The sequence below is a fragment of the Panulirus ornatus genome, chromosome 19 (genome assembly GCF_036320965.1).
Source record: "Panulirus ornatus isolate Po-2019 chromosome 19, ASM3632096v1, whole genome shotgun sequence".
NCBI lineage: Eukaryota > Metazoa > Arthropoda > Malacostraca > Decapoda > Palinuridae > Panulirus > Panulirus ornatus.
In genome coordinates this window covers 63,685,105-63,697,162 of record NC_092242.1, presented here as the reverse complement: position 1 = coordinate 63,697,162, position 12,058 = coordinate 63,685,105, and positions in this window count along the sequence as shown.

Sequence of the window (12,058 nt, the reverse complement as noted above, 5' to 3'; positions counted from 1 at the left end):
AGATATTAGATTCAATTCAATTTATTTGATTTAATGTGTCACCTATGGAGTTAGAGATAGATCACTTGGTCACTGTTCATCAGTCGACGGGAGTACAATTATCTCGCAACATAACCTGGCTCACAACTTGAACAATACGAATACACATACTTATTTTTGATGTAGTTGTTCCCTAGCTTCTTAGTAACTGGCATAAGACCTATGACTAGTTTTATTTTCACGCCACTTATGAAAAGATTTAGCCTAGTTCCATTCTCAATATTACGAGCCACCCTGTTCTGAAAGCGACCTTGGCGCTCCATTAAGCATTCTTCTATTCCTAATATCATATGTGCCCATGGGGTTACTTCAGCTTCAGGGGCAGGATATAATTAGTAACAGACAGGGATGCAACCCTGAGGAATGAGAAGTTCTTCGACGAGATTGCAATCTCGACGAAGGGGACCACTCGTGGTGTAAGTACAATCAGGCTGATTCCAGTAACGCTACCCATATATATTTATATATATATATATATATATATATATATATATATATATATATATATATATATATATATATATATATATATATAGTATCCCTGGGGATAGGGGAGAAAGAATACTTCCCACGTATTCCCTGCGTGTCGTAGAAGGCGACTAAAAGGGAAGGGAGCGGGGGGCTGGAAATCATCCCCTCTCGTTTTTTTTTTCTTTTTTTTAATTTTCCAAAAGAAGGAACAGAGAAGAGGGCCAGGTGAGGATATTTCCTCAAAGGCCCAGTCCTCTGTTCTTAACGCTACCTCGCTGTCGCGGGAAATGGCGGATAGTATGAAAAAAAAAAAAAAAAAAATATATATATATATATATATATATATATATATATATATATATATATATATATATATATATATTTATTTATATATTATATATATATATATATATATATATATATATATATATATATATATATATATATATATATGTGTGTGTGTGTGTGTGTGTGTGTGTGTGAATGAGGAGCATCTGGAGGAGGTATAGTACCTTAAATACCTGAGTGGCACAAGTGAGAGGTCCGGAGCACACTGAGGCGTGTGTAGAAAGAATCCGTCTGGGGAGGGTGAATATGGGTATGTTTCATGGTATCCAGTAGTCTCAGCATGATAATCATGTGTTCGAATTCTTAAATTTTGTTTAGGAAGTGTTTCTGAAGTCTCTCGAATTTGTTTGACTGCTAATTTGACTGGTGACCACACGACGCAGCAGTATTAAACTTTGCTTATGTAAATAAATATTTTCATCATCAGTTTTCCTTGATTCGTTTTGATAGTTCTCATTATCGTACTAGTCAGTACTTGACCTGTCAGTATACCATCTGCTAATGTGTTCCTGGAAGTCAAGCTTCTCGTTGATTTTTGATGTCTATGCTTTTTATCTTTCCCCTTGGGCCTGTGTGAGGAGTCACTGGTATACTGTTAACCGCCCTATGACTTTATCACGTCTATCCTGATGTAATCACATCCGGTATTTGTTAGTTATATTGAAGACTTTTTTTTTGTCCTCTGGTCCTATTATTTCAATTTCTCTTGTGTGTCATCTACAAGACATCTGACTATACATTTCCTTTACCTTTCTGTCAACGTCTTGAATCGTTGTTGCATGTACAGTAGTCGCTAAGTTAGTAATGTTCCTTGTGGAACTCCCTGAGGTACCAGAGTGTGTATAACTACATACCTAGGGCGAAATTTAGCCAAAAGGCAGGTGACAGAGCGTAGAGCTCACCACAAGAAAGTCTAAAGTTACGAAGAACGAGTCGTTTGAAAAATGCATTATCGAGTTTTGTGTGTTAGATGGATAGACTGTATGGCTGAGGACCACACGTTAGCAACCTACGGGGGTTAGGAAGAGAGAAGAGACAAGCTAAACCAGTGATAATAGCAACTCCTCCAAGCGGTTCCTTCATGTTCTTCCCACTTTCACGTCGACGTAGGACATTTGTCAACACTGTTGACGAGATGATATAAGTCCTCAATTTTCTGAGGGCGATATTGTCCAAAACTGGGGGTTTAAATATTCATACGAGAGGGCAGGAGGGTCATATGGATGACATATGGCGGCATAACAACAAACGCTCATATCTTCTTCCCTCAGTCTACTGTCTACACACATTTTCACATGATCTTGACCGGCAAATGGAGTGTGAAAGTCGCATCTTAAACCACGAGAAAAGCATGGTTCCCGCCGTACAAGGCGAAAAAGTAATAACATTTATATACATACAAGCAATATTTCTATCAGCAGATACTTCCTTTATAACGAAAATAACGAAATGAAAGAGGTCTGTGTTACGTAGTGGTGATGTTGTGGTAGGGGATCCAGTGAGGTGTGTGTGGTGTGACGAGTGTGGTAGGGTAGCGGACAGGTCCCGTCCGACACCAGACACCATGGTTCCCCCCCTCACCCTACAACCAAGGGATCCTCAAGTCAGGCTATCGTGTCACATCATAGCATGATCCTTAATTATTCCGGATAATGTCACTGTAAAGACTGAACATGGTGTTACAAGACCCCTGCCTGCGTGTGGTTACAACGAGAAGGAAAAGTTACTTCGGCGAGGCTGTGTTACTGTCATTCGGCGTCCAGGAAGTTCACGCTCCAAATTTGGAGTCCATCATTTCTCTGCTTCAAATTGTGGCGCAGCCTCGAAGCTGCTGCAGCCGCATCATATGAGGGTCCTAGATTATTTAATAATACTCATACTAATAATACTAATAATAATTAATAATAATAATAATAATAATAATAATAATAATAATAATAATAATAATAATAATAACAATAATAATAATAATAATAATAATAATAATAATAATAATAATAATAATAATAGACACTAAAAACTAAGTTTGAAAACTATGCTATGAAATTCTGGATCCAACTTTTAAATGAACCTTATGAAATTGTCAGAAAAGCTGTGAAATGCCTTACGCCCCTTGCAACGATACACATCTCTGCCAAAAATCATTTTCTTTATGAAGAGCAACTAAAGATAACATAGAAACAGACTAAATGTAGGTGATGATCAACGCTTGAACGTGACCAGTTTTTCCAAGGCCTGAACTCTTGTCCAAGTTAAAATAATGTCATCCAAGTCACTGTAGCTCTGCCTTGAGCTGTGGGAACCTTTAAAAATTCTCGGTAACACCAAGACTCATCGAAATTGGTGCTGGATTAATTATAAAGAAAAACAGTTATCCCAGAAAAAGTAAAGAATGTCCACCTTAAAGAGGCAGGTCCACCATAAGATATTCATAAAAGTTGGGTCACCACCTCCTCTCTACTATATTACCCCATTATCAATTTGGTTCACTCTCGGGCTCTGACCCTACTCCACATTCCTTCATGCTCTCCATAAACCGTTCCTCCAGACACTCACAGCCTGTGACTAGACTCGAACTCGCCTGCACCTGTATAATTCTGTATACGCGAATGTTTCGAATGCCTGTGATGTTTTGCCCAGACCATAACTGATAAAATAAGAATCATGATATAGGTAATGGCGAGACTAGACCGTCATCCTTTCGGCCAACACATCATCTTGCACCTTCGATTATATAATCGTTCATACGGAAACGAACCTCAAATTATTCTATTTCAAGACGCCATGGCTCCCCTTCGTCCATAATGAGTCACCTATCACGAAATTTGTTAATGTTGCAGACAGAAGAGAGTAAGAGGTCAGAGACACTTTGGGTATAATGTCTGCTACACTATACAACACCAACATACCATTAAATAAATAGTTTTATATAAAATCTGTTATACCTATCATTCTCTTCAAAACGTTCAATGTATGTAACAAAATTATAAAAACAAAATCAGCCTTTTAGTTCATCGTGTGTATACAGTGTGTGCATATTTTCCTGTGCAGGTATCTGTACAATGATGTGTGTGATAGTGTATGCGTGTCTCTTTTTGTGTCTGTTCGTAACGCTGTCATCAAGTCTATACGCATGAGGCCCATTTCACGTCAGGCATGGATAGGGATCTCAGTAATAACTATATAGTTATTTTAATATATATTGTGTATCTTTGTGTGTGTGTGTGTGTGTGTGTGTAACTACTTATGTACAATTATGTACTTGTACAAGAATCATTATGTGTGATTCGGGAAGGGTTTTACACTCGTGTTGTCCCGTCTCTTAACCTTGTATATGTATGTACATCCGGTAAGAAAAATACCGTACCACTTTTGTACCAAACAATATGACACCAAGGACGAAGGATTTCAAGAAATAATCACTGGTTTGGCCTCACATTGGTGGTCCTGTTTTCATGATACTGTAATTTATCGATTGATGGCGTCATTTCCTGTCATTTACCACAATTAATGCAATTGATTTCATATTTTGATAGAAATAACTATAAAGTGGAGCATCATAATGATGAAATGTCCCATATACACACTTACCTAACATATCGAGATAACACGAGTTTTATTGATCACTTCAAAATTCACCGCACTCATCAGCGACGATACTTTCATTACCGTGTGTATACCTTATGTAAACACGTACATAATTGTAATACAATAAGATTTTCTGTGTTGAACAGCCTAGCTATCACCAGGTAACTGCTTCTTTGTACTGTACAGGGAGGGAGTTCTACGGTCGACGGACTCCTTTTTCAAAATTATTCAAGAATTGAAGTTCGTCAGCAAGTCACCCCTAACTTTATTACAAAATGCAAAATCTGTGTGTGATTAATATTTATGTTCCGAAAAAAGAGTGAACACTAGTGTTGCTCCGTCTCAACTTTGTATATGTATCATTTCTTTATATCGCCACCACTCAACTTCGTATTTTTCAGCCGAGTGGCTGCTTAAATCCAATAAACCGTTATTATCATTATTATATATACAATATGATTATCACAGAACTGGTCGACAGGAAGAACGAACAGTTGGGACCGAATGTCTGCTGTCAAATATTAGAACAGTTTTCACGTGTATTCACAAGACGTTCATCTTACGTAAGGCTAAAACTTTATGCTTTTCAGGTTAGCTTACCGCACCTAAAGTCGGGATCGAGAAAACAGAAGATATAACATGAAATAAAGTAAAATACGCGTCAAAAAAGATGTAAAGCAGTATTTTTATAGTATAAGAGTGGTGGACAAGTGGAATAAACTGAAAGGGCGTCGTAACTGTGGACAGCATTCAAAAGTTTAAAAGGCTTTACAATAGGAGAGAATGCTAAAGGGATGTGACCCCGCCAGTGTAAAACTCCCTCCACTTACAATGGAATAGGTCATTAAACACACACAAGCGCACGCGCACCAAGCGTTGCAACTCCGAGGGGAGAATAAGCACCTGGGTTACATGTGGGCAGATCGCCCAGCCCAGAATCTGAACCCAGGCGGGTCCCGTGAATGATTCATGGTCAGCGACGCCAGCCACTATGCAATGAAACCCGTGGTGTGTGTGTGTGTGTGTGTGTGTGTGTGTGTGCTCCCGCGTATGTACATGAGATTATGAGTAAGTGAATTCATAACCTTCTAACAGACCGCCAGTCAGTCATGACCAAACTAAGTGAAAAACGAGAATTGCTGAAAAGAACCTGTCGCCCTATCACCACGCGGTCACTCAGGCCGAGAGACGTGCAAGTTGCGACCACGTATTTTCCCCCCTTGATCGTCCCACTGCTCATCTACAGGCATTTAGAACTTGCACGTTAGGCAACATTGATTAACTTCAATCCTCGTATTCTCGGTTTTCAATCTTTCTGTTGCTGGGTTGAACATATTCCAGTCCCGTTACGTTATCAATAGGGAAAGGCGTCTTGTAGACAAGGCAGTAATTAGTTCCTATGGATTTTCGTGTGTTACGCGTGGGTCCCACCGGTATCACGCACGTTATTTAACAAGCTACTTATTTCAGCTAACATTCATGGTTATTACGAGCTTGTCGCTTGATTCCTGAATGCAGCACGGTAGGTACGCTCATCATTCTAATAATACGCTATTGCCTATGTACTTCAATTGGTGACTCGAGCGACGCAGTTGAACGAAAACATTATTGGTCGGTCTAATCTCACACTGGATACTGTTATCATGTTGCGGCCACATGCGTGACAGTATGCCCCAGATTTACACAGAGATACAGCAACATCCAAAACTTTTTATCTCCATTCACGAGATTGGTGGTAAAGCAAGACTGATATCGAAGCCGCAACAATGCCTGTATTCGTAAACTGAAATATGTAAATTTCGTTGAGCTGGTAGATTGCTCGACCTACGTACTACGTAACACATAGCTCACGGAACCGTTGAAAAGTGTCCTTTATTCAGAAAAATGTCCAGATGTGTACACATGGCACAATGGACAATGTCTGCGTTTCCTAAGGGACATAGATCCTTCTCATGGCACAAGGAAACAACAAAAAGAACAGGAAGTTCTCAGGAACCTCAGATCTTATCATGTCCCTTTTAGTGTATTTGGGTAGCGGTAGTTCGACGTAAACTTTTTCCCTCCCTCATTTTTACTCTCAATAAAACAAAGAAGTTTATTCACTCAAAACACTTGGACTTCAAAGTAGACGAGTCCTTCTAACTGCCAAGTGCTCCATACGACTGAGCCAATTAGCACATCATTTCATTTTATAATGCAAAAGCTGATGATGATGATGATGATGATGCTGTCTTGGTGAATACACCTTTCTCATCCCTCCACAACTAGCTTAAACGATTTTCATTACAAATGAGGCAAAAGAGGCTGGGCCATCTTTATTAGACAAGGCTCTCGAGCCATGCTAAATCTTAGCAAACCCGACATCAAATCTAAGGCGCGTCGTTTAGCTATTCAGACGAAGATCCTCACTCTAGATCGAAGAGATCATCGGTTTTAGAGTTTAAGGAGGGAGTGTAATCCCAAAGATTCTCCAGCAGATCCAAGCGAGGCCCTTGCTGGTGGGTAATACATCCCAGAGTGAGGATACTAACCTAACGCAGCGATCTAGGTAAGTCCCCTGAGGACGGTACTGACGTTGGTAAAATCCTGTTTAGCTTCGTGCTCTGAATAACAACTTTGGGATTTTCTTTCATACAAAATATTATCTTCGATAGTTAGAGGAATGATTATTCTCAGTGTTCCCCTTCCTGAGGGTAATAGGTTCGGTCTTTCTGTTGATGCTCGAACACAGTGAATACACATGACCAACGTTTCTGAGAAGAAATTCAAACCTAATTTAGAAAAACTCGCCTTTAAAAGCCAGTAAAATTTAACAACCAACTCAGGCAAAGCACTTAAAATTGTAAGAAAGAAAACTGCCGACTGAAATCTAGTCCTCTTAGCATAGCAAAGAACCTTCATATGAGAGAACAGTGTTAGAAGAAAAATTATCATTAAGCAAGCAGAACTAAGCTGGTTTTATCCTGTTACTTAAACTACTTAATCCAAACTTGCTATCAGATTGCAGATGATGTCATACACACCACCAAACCCCATAGTTTTATATATATATATATATATATATATATATATATATATATATATATATATATATATATATTAAACAATATAATTTCCTTATTCATATATATAGCTTATGGGCATCAGGGATAAGTCACCATGCGTGACACTACCCGATATTTATGCAACTTTCCTTTCATACACGACCAAACCTAATATTAACTCGACGACAACCTCTATTGGATCACAAAATTATAAAAAGCAATATCTACAAACATATAGAAAGAGTAATAATGTCGGCGATTTACCTTGAAAGATCCAAACCAAGAGGGAAGGGCAGCCTGCTCATGGCGAGCCTCGTTCCTTCACATACAAGTTCAAGTCCTTCCATCATGGATAACATTTCATTCATTTGATTTTTTCAGGGTATAATGATCCTACGAAGACTATTCCATAAAGATGCACATGTGTGATCATTAAGACGTCCATAGCCCCTCCTTCACTAAGCTGGAGAGGAATAAGGAATTCAAATAAGTCCTTGATGGCATTCCCTATACACCCAGTGACCTCTGCTCTTACGTAAGGCCACTGAATATCCGGGTTATTATATTTCATTCTTCCCGACTTGAACCATGTATTCACTTTCTTATAACATATGTGAACAGACTACCATGAAAAATGTTTGTAATGAGATCTAATAAAGTATGTCAACTTTTCTGATCGTGAGGCCCGGCTGGGGTACCGTTATGTAAACACGGCCACTACAGATCTGCTGACACTTGTCTGCAAATTTTCATATCTATAAACATATTTTTTGTTATCCATAAGTCCATTTCTCAAACCAAAGTCACTGTATATATATATATATATATATATATATATATATATATATATATATATATATATATATATATATATATCGGGAGCGGGGGGCCGGAAATCCTCCCCTCCTTGTATTAACTTTCTAAAATGGGAAACAGAAGGAGTCATGCGGGGAGTGCTCATCCTCCTCGAAGGCTCAGAGTGGGGTGCCTAAATGTGTGTGGATGTAACCAAGATGTGAAGGTATGTATATTTGCGTGTGTGGACGTGTGTATGTACATGTGTATGGGGGGGGGTTGGGCCATTTCTTTCGTCTGTTTCCTTGCGCTACCTCGCAAACGCGGGAGACAGCGACGAGGTATAAAAAAAATATATATATATATATATATATATATATATATATATATATATATATATATATATATATATATTTTTTTTTTTTTTTTTTTTTTTTTGGTACATATTCGCCTTATCCCACATTAACGAGGTAGCGTTAAGAACAGCGAGCCTTAGAGGGTATATTCTCATTTGACCCACCTCTCCGTTCCTTCTTTTGGAAAATCATAAACGGGAGGGGAGGATTTTCACACACTCAGAACGCGCCTCTTACGATCCTTACGATTGTCTATATCTTTGAAGCTTTTGCCTTTGTTTATTGGCCTGTTCCTGTGTTGCTCTAAATCCAAAGCTTTCCTATCCCAAAAGGGTAACCGTTCTCCTCTTTCCAAATATTGCTTTGTTGCATTAATAGCTATTTATTTCTAGGTTTTGTCTCCCCGTCTCTTCAATTTCTTTCAACTTCTTGAATTTCACAGTCTTCCATCTGATCATCAAAATGGCCTCCGGGTGGTTAAGATCCTCCGGTAATAATCCTTTCCCTTCTAGTTCCACATACTTGGCTTTTTCCCTTCTCTCATGTAGCTACTACTTGCTTTTCTACTGTGATCTAGCCATTAGCTTGATCACAAAATGCTTGGCAAGCCTCTGCATCACATGTTAACTGACTAGCCATTTGCAACTCTTGGGTGGGCCGTTTTGAAGCCTTTCTACACCCATGAGCTTTAAAGTTCAATAAATTCTCATCTCCAACAGTTATGACCCGATTCTTTTTTTTCTATGTTAGCTGAGACGGCACCGTCTAGAGTCTGTTGGAGGTGGGGAAGGGTCTGGGAGGAAAATCAGATGCTGTTTTCAGATGATACAGCTCTGATAGTATAGGTATATTCCAGTGAAAAACTAGAGAAATTGGCATCTTGAGTTTGAAGGAGTGTGTGCAAGTAGAAGCTTGAGTTAATGTGAATACAGATAAGGTTAATTGGTTTGCTATGGGACAGTGATAGGGCAGTTACAGTGTGAGTTTCAGTGGAGTGAAACGGGAGAAAGAAGGATGTATTAGACACCTGGGTGTGGCCATGGCATGGGCTGTAACTATAGGAGCTGACGTGAATCACAGAGTGGGTTGGGGAAGAAAAGGTCCTGGGTACGTTTAGGAGAGTGAGTGATGAAAGAGATCAATAGACGTCTGCGAGGGCAAAGATGGGTATGTTTGATGGAAGTTACAATGGAGCTGTATGGATGTGAGGCATATGCTCCAAGTGAAAGAGCACAGAAGGGGGTGAATGTATTGGAAATTAAGTGCTTGAGAATCATAAATGGCATGAAGAGGATTGACTCTGTGAGAAATAACAGCGTACCTCCATGTTGAGACCTTTTTTAAGAAATTTAGCCATAATGGGAACGCTTGCACATAGCATTCATTGCAAGTCTTGTTTGAAAAGACTTGTCTAGAGGCTTTCAAACCAATGAAAAGGGTATGCTGAAATAGTTTACACTTTTTTTAATTGACTGACATGGCACGGGCAAATAACATGCCCCAATCAAGGCCATCTTGGGTGAAAGAAAAAAAGAGGAAAAAAGTAGAAAATAATCAAGGCTCTGCAAGTGCTTGCAGACCTGATTCTTTAAGGAATCAAGGTTGTAAGAAGGAAGGACAAAAGAAAGAACATAATTAAAAGCTTCGCAGTTCAAAGGAAGAAGGACGCATCAAACAGCCAATCCTCAAATGGCAGTTCACACACAAGCTGTGGGAAGCAGCAGCCAAATGCATATCACAGGTACAAACTTCTGGGGAGAGGACATATGCACAGTTCACTAGAAGACTAGAATAGAGAGAAAGCAGCAGCATCATGGCATAAAGAAAGGGAGGTGATGCCAAGAGAATTAATGAGATGGAGGGTTTTACAATTAAAAAAAGGATGAATGAAGAGATACTGAATAAAACAATATATAAGTATCAGAAGTGGAGGGCAGATGGAGGATATCGAGACCAAGGAAGAGAGAGAAGAATGGAGTAAAAAATTCTTAAATTATCAGAGCCAGAAGTGTGTAAGGTGTGTATAACAGTGAATTAGAATGATGTGGTATACAAAAGATAACATGCCATCAAAGGGTTGAACTTGGGAACTGAAGCAGTCAGGGGAAACACAAAAGGGTCTGTTTGACTTGGCTAGGGATAAGGGGCTCAAGTTTCAATACAACATAAATGAAAGCTTGAGACTGGATGCAAGTAAATGAGGTCATTTATTATCTGTTCCTGGCACTACCTCATCAACAATGGAAAGAGCAAACATGTATGATACAAAATAGTTAATGCAGCACCATAATACTGTACTTCAGAAAATAATTCCAGTATTTTTTTTCATTATTGTTTCCCCTACAGATGACATTTCCCCATCTGTGCCTGATGCTACTGCTAATGAGAGACACAGCCATCAAGTATGAAAAAAAAAATCATAAAACCAGTAAATTTCGTCCACATCAAATAAAATCCAGGTGTGGCTGATGCATTCTTAATTTACATTCCACCGTTCCTATGTGGAACTCATTCATCCCTTTTCTGATTTGTTACTACAAGCATTGCAAAGAGTACAAATTCAAAGGGTAGTTTTTGCAAACTCAGCAATAACAGTTGACATCAATTCCTTGACAAGGTCAACTTCTTAGATGTAAGAAAATTTGTTGAATACTGACCTGAAATAAGTGGTACTTCAGTGCCAAAGATATGAGTAAACAAAAGGAAGGTAGCCCAATAAAAAATTAAATATACTAGGGATGTTCCCTTCATGGATAGCAGTTACTTGCTTCTTTCTTAATGATGTACTCTACATCTAATGTTTTATACTATGCTACACACTACCTACAGTATGTACATATCTAACAACTTATACACATCCAAATATAAAACATATACTGCAGATAAAAAGTGCAGTGAAGTGTTTTAGATATCTGGGAGTGGATCTGTCAGCGGATGGAACCATGGAAGCGGAAGTGGATCATAGGGTGGGGGAGGGGGCGAAAATTTTGGGAGCCTTGAAAAATGTGTGGAAGTCGAGAACATTATCTCGGAAAGCAAAAATGGGTATGTTTGAAGGAATAGTGGTTCCAACAATGTTGTATGGTTGCGAGGCGTGGGCTATGGATAGAGTTGTGCGCAGGAGGATGGATGTGCTGGAAATGAGATGTTTGAGGACAATGTGTGGTGTGAGGTGGTTTGATCGAGTAAGTAACGTAAGGGTAAGAGAGATGTGTGGAAATAAAAAGAGCGTGGTTGAGAGAGCAGAAGAGGGTGTTTTGAAATGGTTTGGGCACATGGAGAGAATGAGTGAGGAAAGATTGACCAAGAGGATATATGTGTCGGAGGTGGAGGGAACGAGGAGAAGAGGGAGACCAAATTGGAGGTGGAAAGATGGAGTGAAAAAGATTTTGTGTGATCGGGGCCTGAACATGCAGG